Raw genomic sequence first — 11,072 nt, 5'->3', positions numbered from 1 at the left:
CAGATAGTATTTAAAAGTATTAGCTGTTGTTACTTCAAAGTACCCTTTCGAATTATAAAAGCATCTTTTTTAAATGAAAAGTACTTCTAAGAATACTGTTAAAGTTTGATCATGCTAATTTGTAAACCAGTATAGTTTATTATATACAGTAATGTTTTACTTGAGTACGCACTTTGAAAACATCTCAAAACTAAGTACTCAACCAAAGTTGCGCACTAAAAAGACCTTATCTTAAATTTTGTACACTAAGTTTAATCTAAGTATGTTAAAACCACAAATCTTTAATAATAATCAGTATCCCCTAAAACAAAATATAAAAAATGGCATGAGCAGCATTTGTTTTGAAGCGATTTTTAGTGCTGAATGATCAAACTGTTTATTAAGTACAAACATAATAAAATTATATTAAAGTAAGTAATAACTAAATTTTGTGTCGCCTAACTGTTAATTTAGTTAAGGATTTTTTGAGGCTATCTAGTCATTTTGGCCCCGTTCGTAAATATTTAAAATCTGCTGTCTATTCACTAGCATTTGCTTATTTACATTAATTACGAGAAAACTTTATTTAAAACAAGTTTTATTTATTTATTACTACTTACAGGAATACTTTTTTTAGGTTAAACTAAAAAAAATGTTTCTTGAAAACCAAGTTTTTGTTAAAAAGAGCGTAGTCAACCAAAAGATTATTGCATTTGTTTTGTATTCAACTTCTATTGAATATCTAAAGTTTTTTAATTGTCCTCACTAGCCTTTATATATAATGTTACAAACTAATTATTAGTACTCAGTCCATAAATTTTTTTTTTCAGTTAATTGACCAAGATAAAGATTCTCATTAATAGTAAGTTATAAAAGAGTTTTAAAGGAAATATACTTGTATACTTTTAATGTTCAATAAAACAATTAAAGTTCTTAAAGTGTTTTTTTGTTAAGAAAAAAAAAGTTATTGTAAATATGCGTAATAAAAATTTTATTTACTTGGACAAAATATTAAAAAAAACAATTTTTCAAGTAAATCGGTTAAAAAAATGTCTTATTTGTTTTAATCTTTCTAGTGAATGTAGAAAGAAAAGAATATTTCCAAGATAATTGTAAATTGATTGATAAGAATAATTGTCACTTAGATTGCTAGTAGATTTTCTGTTGTGCACAAAAGTCTAAGGTATTAAAGAAAAATATTTAAATTTCCAGTATTATATTTTCACCAAACAGAACTTTGTAAGTAGTTTCATGTCATAAACTTAACTACTTTTACTTTAATAATATTACACTTTTATAGAACAAGTAATATAAAATAATGTAACTTTTTTCACATGTAAAAAAAATTCAATTAGTTTTGATACAATATTCCAAAAATTTTTTAGCGTGAAAATCTACTTTAAATTTTTTTTATAGAAGAAAGCATAACAGAGTATAAAAAGTGCGTAGGCGTCAAATACTTTTCTTCTGCAAAAAACTCTATAAAAAAAATGTTTTAAGTTTTAAATAACTAACAAATCTTTTATCAAAGACAAAAAGTATATATAATATTTTTAGTCTACGTAAGTTGTAATATAATTTCTATTTATTTAAAAAAACGTTTAAACATAATTATTTTAAAAGTAAATCAGTTAAAAAATTGTTTTAATATTTTTTTAGTTTTTCAAGTTAATACAGAAAGAAAACGAATATTCTCGGTGTCACTTAGATTGCTAGAAGATTTTCTGTTATGCATAAAAGTCTAGGAGTTTAAAGTACTGATAAATTTTTAAATATTTTAATATTACATTTTCACAAAATAGAACTTTTTCAAAGCAGTTTCACGTCATAAACTTAACTACTTTTGGTATAATGATTTTGCAATGTTATAGAATAAGCATATCAAAAAAAATGTGACTTTTTTCTCGTTAGTTACAAATTTCAATTAGTTTTGATACAGTATTCCTTAAATTTGTTTAGCATGAAAATCTAGCTTTTTTAAACCATAAAAAGAAAACAGAGCATAAAAAGCGCGTCGGCATCATATACAATTCTCTTGCCAAAACTCTACTAAAACAGCAAGTTTTAAGTTTCAAATAAATAAGAAAATTTTTGTGAGTTTTCCACATATTTTGATGAAATAATTTGAAACATAAATGTTTTAGAAAAAAAAGTTTTATTCTATTTTTGTATTTCTATTATACTTCTAACCTTTTTTTTCTGAATGATATGTAACTATTTTTTCAAAAGATAGGTTTTATAAGATTTTGGATCACTTTGACTCTTAATTTTAAGTGGTGAAATTAAGAAAAATTTCTTACTTTATATTTTTGATCAAAAGATGAATAAAAGTGTTTAACATATGTTGTATTCAAGAAAATTTAGTATTCAAGTATTTAAACAAAAGTGTATCTTATTATCAATTATCATCTTTATTTAAATTGCTTTTAGTGTTTGTATCAAACTAAAACTACTTATGAAATTAAAAAAAAACTAACATAATAAGCTTAACATATGAAAATGATAATCTTTTTTAACCTATTGCTGATGTATTATGCAACATAATTGACTTTGTTTAGACTTAATGAGTTGGTAAAGCAGCGATACAATGGTAGTATAGCTAACAGTATGCTAGTAGAATGCTATTTTGCTCATTTTAGTAGTCTGATTATAACATTTTCTATTAAAATATTTAACACTAACCAAACTATAAAATATAGTATAACAACTTTTTTATTTATAAGCTATATAAAAAGCAAATTTATACATACTTTAAATCCAACTGTATTGCTTTGTATTGTTAAAAAATAAAAAAAATAAAAAAATAGAGGATAAGATATTATACGTCTTAAAACAGTATAAAACTAAATAGTGTTACATCAAACTAAACTTTCATAAAAAGTCGTGAAAAATTTTAGTTTAATTTCAAAAAAAATGTATTTAATAGTAATTAAGGGTTTATGATCCTAACTTCAATTTATATATCTTAAATTTTTTATATAACATATAAATAAAACTTATTCATTGATAAACTTGCAAATAAAAGTACTTAAAATGTTGTTAGAAGCATAGAAAGTTTAATTATGCTGATAATTGTATAAGCAAAACGAAACAAACTATTAGCCGTGCCTTCAGCCACAAACTGAAAGTTGTCTTCTGATTAAAACGTCTTGTTTTTTCTTTGCTCCCTTATACGTTCCCCATTGCTGAAAGTTTAAGTCTCGTTATCGCGGAAATACACGAAAAATCCGTCTTTGCGACCTCTATTTTGCTTTTTTGCAACTTGCATTAAGTCTTTGTGCCACTTGGTATTCTGTAGTAGTTTAAAGAGTCATCATCTGCGAGAACCATGTAAATACGCAAGTCAGAAAGATGCAATATTTTTTATTAAGAACTCTTAAGATGATTGGTAAAAAATGAGCTTGTTTTGATACTTTATGTACGTGAAATTTAGTAAATCTATGATAAATATTTTTTACTTATTTTAGCTGGGAAATACTTTTTACAGTCTAAAATTAGTTTTAATGATTGCATCAACAAAACTTAGCTACATTTAGTTTATAAAAGGTGCTTTGATGATATTTATAAATTCTTAAGCTGTACAGATTAACTTAAATATCATATAGTGCGTTTATAAATTTATTCCTAAGTCAAAGTATTATCGAATTTTATTTTACTTTAATTATTAGTACTAATTATCAAGCATAAGTATAAATTTTAAATAAGTGGTTTGAGATTTTATTTAGTTGTTTTTAAAGGTTTTAACTTAAGCTTACATGCTCTAATAACAAAATGCAGCAAACTGTTTTATAACTTTAACTCTTATGATTGCTTTTAAGCAATTCTTAATGTCCTTTACAAGACATTAAATTGTATCCTGGTGTACGGTCGATAACCGAAAGATAATTTTTCGTACACCAGGTCCTTGGACCAAATTTTTAAGATTAAAACCTCAGAAAAAAGTTTTTCTTTGGCTAGTGATTGATATTAATTACCAGTTATCAAACTAACAGTCTAACTCTAAGATTTCTCTACTAGTACTTTTTAGCTAGAAAGTACATTGCGGGCTTCAGATATACACTTAGCGTTCCTCTTGATCTATCTCTAGGAGTTTAATTAAGGTAGGTGTCAAAAATTCACGAAAGGACACTTTTCACAAAGGAAGACTTTTACACAAAGGGTCATTTTTGCACAATGTCAATTTTGCACGGGTTGTAACTTTTTTTATTTTGAATTTATTTATTCTATTAATTTACACATGCCTTTTTATTATTTTTTATTTTCTTACACTCTCTGTTAACCCTAACCTTTACTTTTAGTCGGTAACTTCACTTTATAAAAAAAAATCTTAACTATCACTGTTACCCCTAATCCTTACCCTAGGTCGTATTTTTTTTCTTCTTCTTTTTATTATTATTTTTCTATAACTTGTATTAAGTTGCAATATTGTAACTTGTTTTAAATCAAACAATTCAAAGTTCTCGACTTAAATGTCTTTAAGGATATTTTTATCTATTATTTATTTTAACAGTTTATTACTAACAAAACAATGCTTCATTTCTATGTTTGCATATAGGAGATCCTCAGTTGTTGTAAACAAAATAAAAACTAAAAAAAATACAATTGATTCAAATTTTATTTTTTTATCATTATTACCCCTACGCCTACCCTTGGTAGATTTTTAATTTTTCAATATCACTGTTACCCCTAATCCTTACCATTGGTATTATTTTTATTGTTTTATTTATTTTTATTTATTTATTATATTTCTTTCGGCTTTTTACTCTTGTCTAAAATTTGCCCTAAGTGAATAAGTTTCTTCGTGCAAAAATGACCCTTCATACATATTTGACCCGTCCCTTCTTAATTGAGACACATTGAGCTGGCAAGCGTAAATTAAAATTTTTAGTGACAAGAAAATAAAATTTAAATAAAAATAAATGTCTGAATGTCTTTTAGAGGAACTGTGCTTGATTTTTTTGTTAAATTTTTTTTTGAACTAATTTATTAGATTTGATAATGACCGAAATGCTACACATTTTATGTCAAAACTAAGGTTTACTTTAGTGCAACAAATACACAAAATATTTATAAACAACTGTTCTTTTTTTATAGTTTTGTGTTTAATATAATTTTTTCATACTATCTAAAAAACGAAACACTTTTTATCTTTTTATTTTATTTTTAAGTTTAACGGTGCTTTAAGAGCAATTTTATGATATATTAAGGGTTATGTATCCAGAAATACTACATAAAATCTCAATTTATTTCATCTGATATAGTACATATAATATAGGACTGAAAGTAGACCTTTAGAAATAAAAGTTTTGTGGCCCAATATTTTTTATAAGCTGTTGCAAATAAAATTAAATAGCTTTTTTCACGTTTTCTTTTTGAAAAAAAGAAATTTTATTGTGTTAAGTATTTTTGGTACTTGACAAAAATTATGAATAATTTTAGATAATTTTTAAAACTATAAAATACAAATAGTTCATTATAACTAAATAGATTCTAAAATACTTATGCAAAAAAAAAATCAAACGGAGTTTAAAAACAAATAAAACTATCTCAAAACAAAAAAAATTGACACTTAGTTTAAGATTCTAGATCTAGATGGTAGAAAAACATAAAAAACATATAAACTAACATATATTTTTAAAACAGTTTAGTGTTTTATTAAAGTTTTGAATCAAATGATCAAGTATTGATAGTGTAAATTTCGTTCTAAAATACAATTGCTTGCTTTTTTTTTTACTTTGCTTTTGTTTAAAGTTTGTTTTCAAAACAAGACAAATTCTTAAAGTATTTACAATATTATAACCGAAATACTAGCTTTACCTTATTTATTAGATGAAAACAATAAGACTTGAAGATTCAAGTAAAAAAAAAATAGTTGTTTGCTTTAAAAAGAATAACTGTAAAGCTTATTGTTTTTCATGTTTAATAAAAAAAAACTGCTTTAGAATTTTTTTTATGTTACCGTGGTATAGCTTAATTAATTAATATTACACTTAAGTACTTATTCTTAAAAAAAAATATTATTAAAAATAACAAAACTTTTATATCTTAACTTTTAAGGTAGAAGTCTAGAAATTTAAATGTTTTTACAACTTTATAAAGTTTGCTACGATTCAAGCGTAAATAATAAAAAACCAGTCAAAAATTATCATTGAAAGTTTAAAACGCAGAAAACTAAACATCACGTTCAATTCGATTTATTTTATCAGCACCTACTATTTTAACGATTTAAAAGAATGCGCATAAAGCAACGACTTAGAAATTAAGCTTTTTTTAATTTTATGTATTTTTTTGTGAATGTAAACGTTTACGTTTATATATTTTCTTCTTTAACTAACCGAAAGGTTTTTTCGTATACCAGGTCCTTGGACCAAATTTTTTAGAACTTTTTTCTTTCCTTAAACAATACTAGTTAAGGATTTGTCTTTGTCTTGAAATATACTTTGTTTCATAGCAACATGTTGTTACAGCTAACAGAAAAACTCCCTTAGTTGAAAAACTATTTTTTCCAAAAAAAAAATTGTAAAATAGATTATTATCTCCATAATATATTTTAAATTTTATCATAACAATGAAAAATTTTAGTTTCAAACTATCTTCTTTAAGGAGAATTAAACATCACTATGTTAAGTTATTTAAATTATTACTGCAAATTGTCCTGGACTAGACATTAAACAGTAGCCATGGTGTACATAACCACAATACAAGATTTTCAAAGAAAAAAAAATTTATAACTGAAAGACCTAGAACAAAACTTGGCCTAAACTGCTTTAGGTATTTGGGTCCCAAGTTTTGGTCTAGTGTCCCTGAAACTTTTAAAAACTTAAAAAAAGATTGTTCTAAATTTACATATAAAAAATTTTTGTTGAATAACTACAAGGAGTAGATCTAGAGTGCTTCTGCAAGTATGTTTTTGTTTGTGTTGAAATTTGGTTGATGTTATTGGGGCATCAGATTGTGGTGTGTTGGTCTTTATTTTCTGAATGTCCTGTTAATGTAAGAGTGATTGTTATAAATTATTGAAATAAATTTTGTTTATTGTTAATATATTTTATTTGTTTTTTTTATTTTGTTATTTTGTTAGATTTAAGATAGTTCATTTCATTTATTAATTTTTTATTTATATATATATATTCTGTTTATTTTTATTTTATTATATTAGATATTATAGGTAAAAGTTTAAATTTAGTACAAAATGTTTATTTTTATTTTTTAGTTTGTTTATTTATTTATTTAATATCTATTTTATTTATTATACTTACTTATTTATTTTATTTATTTGTTTATTTATTTTTTTTTTTTTTTTTGAGTTTTGAAGCAAGTTAATACTAAAAAAAGTTGTAAAACACTTATTATTTTATTGATTTTAGTGTTAATGTATACATATATTTTATTTTTTTTAATACAAATAGTTACTTTTTTTCCTACTTACAGTTTTTCTTTAGTGTAGCTTGTTTTTTCTAGAACTAAATACTTTAAATTAGATATTGGTTTATCTGAGTTTGCAACAGCTGATTGTGAGCTCACACTGGTGGCAGTGATCACATGATTGGATTGTTGATAAGTTTTTTGTTGTAGCGCTGGTGGATACTTACTTGGGGATTTGAGCTTCATCGTTTTCCCACATTTTGTGGTTTTTGATGTTGAGATTTTAGCCTTGTGAGTGTTTGCCAAATGGCGTGTCACCAAGGGTTTTGTTTTTTGAATAAAGGGTTAGGATTAGTTTTTTATTTTTGGTTAGTTAAACATTTTTTTTTTTTTTTTGTCAGACAGATTTAGTTTTATTTTAAATTAAAAAGTAATTTTTTTTTTCTTAGTAAATTTAAAAGATAGGGCAGGTGGAATAACACGTGATGAGCTGAAACTCACTTGCATGACCTTCAGAAAACGTTTATCGTTGTAGAGGGGAGAGTGGGTTTCTTCTGATGTTTTTCTACCTTTAAAAAAAAAAAAAAAAAAAATACTTTTTGTGCACTTTTTTGATTAAGTTTAGGTATGCAACTCAATGACCAAGAGGTCTTTTTGCGTATCCAGTTATTGAACCAAAAAATTTTTAAGGAAATTTTTTTCTTGTTTTTGTTCAATAAACTAAACTAAACATGTCATTGAACCAAAATTTTTGAGCACTTTTTTTTTCTCTATAAACATGACAAAAAAAAGAAGTTTACAGTGTTGCCAAAAAACCTTAAAACCTGGAAAAACCTGGAATTTGACAATTTAGGCTAAAAAACCTTGAACTTGAAAAATTTTGGAGAAAAACTTTAACAATTTTAACATGTCATGTATTAAACATTGATTTGACTCAAAAAATCTACCATGTAGATAAAAAAGTTTTGTCATCATCAAAAATTTTTTTATTAAATAACACATTCAAAGTACCTTTCAATGTTTTTATACTATATAACACAGTTTCTTATTTTAAACAAAACTTTAATTTAAAATTAGACCCAACAAAGTATACTTTTAAAAATCTAGAGGAAATTTTGAAAACCTGGAAAAACACCAAGTTTATTATTCAATTTTTTAAGAAAGTAAGAGAACTTACAATAATGGTTAATAGATAGTTGTGAAGAAAGACTTTTGATCACTATTATGTAAACACTGTTTTAGCTTGAAAAACAGTTTAAAATTAAAAACTTCAATATCAATTATCAATCTTAATTTTTTGTACATATGTCAACTACTGGGTTCTAAAGTTACAAATTTAAACTCAGAAAGTTTTCAATGCAGTAATTAGGACCCTTAGGCCATAAGGCAGCACAATATACTTTAAAAATTTTCATGTTAATTTTTCTTTAATAACATAAATGCTACAAATAACTTAACTAAAAAAAGAAGAGATAAGTGGTTATATCACTATAAAATTATGTTTTCTAGTATCATACTTCAATAAAGCTGTGAAATATCTTAAATTAGAGTATATAAATATATATGTACTTTTGTTGGCTAAAAATAAATTATTAGCTATTTGCTTTGATTTTATATTGATATGTAATTTAATCAGTTTTAAGCAATAAAATCTCACATTAATGATAGATGCATCTTAAAGTTAAAAAAAACGTCTATTTATGTACAACTAACATTAAAACATACTTTACAAACAATTATGACAAAAAAAAGCATTCAAGGGCATAAGGGTATAAGATTTTTTTTACAAAAAATAAGAATAGTTTGTAAATGAAAGCTTAAAGTAACAAAACCTTATACTTATAGTAAAATTTAATTAGCTTTTAATAACAACAAACATTTCAATTAATTCTTGAGTTAAAAATCTAATACAAGTGTATTGACCACATTTTTTTATTGCAAATTTTTTAGGAAGTTAAAAAAAGTTGTAAAATATGTCTGTATTTTTCTTTTTTATTTTAGACAATTGACCTCAATTTTCCTAGAAATGTATTTTTTTGAATTTCAATAACAAAATTTTTTGTAAAAAAGTTAAAGAATAAGAATTTTATAGAAAAAAAATATTCAAAACTAAAAAAAAGTACACTACAGTTTTTTCTTGTTAAGTTAAGACTAGGCTTAAAAGGTTTAGTCGCAATAGCTGAAGTTCTATAGGAGATAAAATTTTAGTTACATAAACTTTTTTTTACTTTTCTAACTTGTAACTACCATAAAGAATTTTTTAATTCTCATACGTAGTTTATAAACTATTTAACTTTTATCTCAAAATAAATTTTAATAAATTTAAATTAAAAAAACAGTAAAAAGCAACTGAAAGCTTGGTAAAATATGCTTAAATAAGATCATCATGTAAAAAAGTTCTTTACCTATCTTTCAAAAATAATCAAATAGTCAAAAATACTCAACAAGTCTCAAATCTTTATTCAGGGTCATTATCTCCTGAAACAGATATTACACTAAAAATCTAGCAAATCAAAGAAAAAATATGTTTACTTACTTAAGGCCATAGGAAGGGAGGGGGGTTTACTTAAAAAAAATTAACTTTGGCAATTATATGAAATCTTCAAGTACAAACTACAAGCCAGTTTTTATAGAATTCAAAAATATCATTTAACTTTTGAAATATTTTATAGTTTGTAAAAAGTTTTTAATACAAAATTATGGACCACAAGTTTTTTGGTGCCAAATTTCTCGGAAGTTTTAAAGTTCACTAAAAATCTATCTCCTCCTTCATTTTTTAAGCAATCTTCTTCAAATTTTCAGGAAATTTTCTTTATATTAAAAGAAAAAAACATTACATAACAATTTAAATAATTTAAAAAGTATAAACTTTATGACAAAAAAAATTTTTTACTTAGATTTTTATAAAGTCCAAAGTAACTTTTTTTTGTAATTTTATAAAGATTAGACTGTGAAAGTTTGAAGAAGATTGCTTGAAAATGTAGGAGATAAATTTTAAATAAAATAGTGTTTTTTGCTGTTTTAGTTTTCCTTTCCTAGAAGGAACCTATTATTCGGCCCACTTTGACCGGTCATATCTCAAAAAAAAACTCAAACTTTTTATAACGGTAAAAAGAAACTTACAGCTTATTATAAGCTCTATAAAATAAGATTAACTTGTAAAAAACATGGCTTCCCTCCTATGTCCTTAATCATAATGTTGTTCAAAATGAAAGCACCTATTTAGATTCAAGAAAAAAAAACTTGTTTTTTCGAGTTTGTGCAGAAAAACTTCTTAGTTTTCTTAATCATATTTTCAATACTAACTATTTTATTTGCTGTTTTTATACTGCTAGACTTTCATTCAAGCTTTTAAAATGAATGCTCCTTATTGCTCTGTTTTTAATTCTTAAAGTCTTACTAATTTAACCTCTGCTTGCCTTTTCCTAACCTAGCAAAATATACCTTACATGACTCATTGAAAGGGAATTGAAAATATATTATAGTTTTTTCTTAACTTAAATAACATTTTGTATTGTAAGGAATACCAATTGTTTTGTAATTACTTTTTTAATTTTCTAAATGTTTTGAGCAATTAAGACTACTCTCTATTGTAGCACTTAAAAACTATTTATCTATTTTGTAACTGTTTTACCTGTTTTGATATCTAAGTTTAGGTTTAAAAAAAATTCGTGTTAAGGAAGTCAAAGAACATGCATAGTGTTTTATTAAAGTTTAAATACTCATTA

The sequence above is a fragment of the Thalia democratica genome, chromosome 7 (genome assembly GCF_965202585.1).
Source record: "Thalia democratica chromosome 7, ktThaDemo2.hap1.1, whole genome shotgun sequence".
In the NCBI taxonomy this organism is placed as follows: Eukaryota; Metazoa; Chordata; class Thaliacea; order Salpida; family Salpidae; genus Thalia; species Thalia democratica.
The sequence above is the reverse complement of the archived record's forward strand: the minus strand, read 5'-3'. Positions refer to the sequence as shown.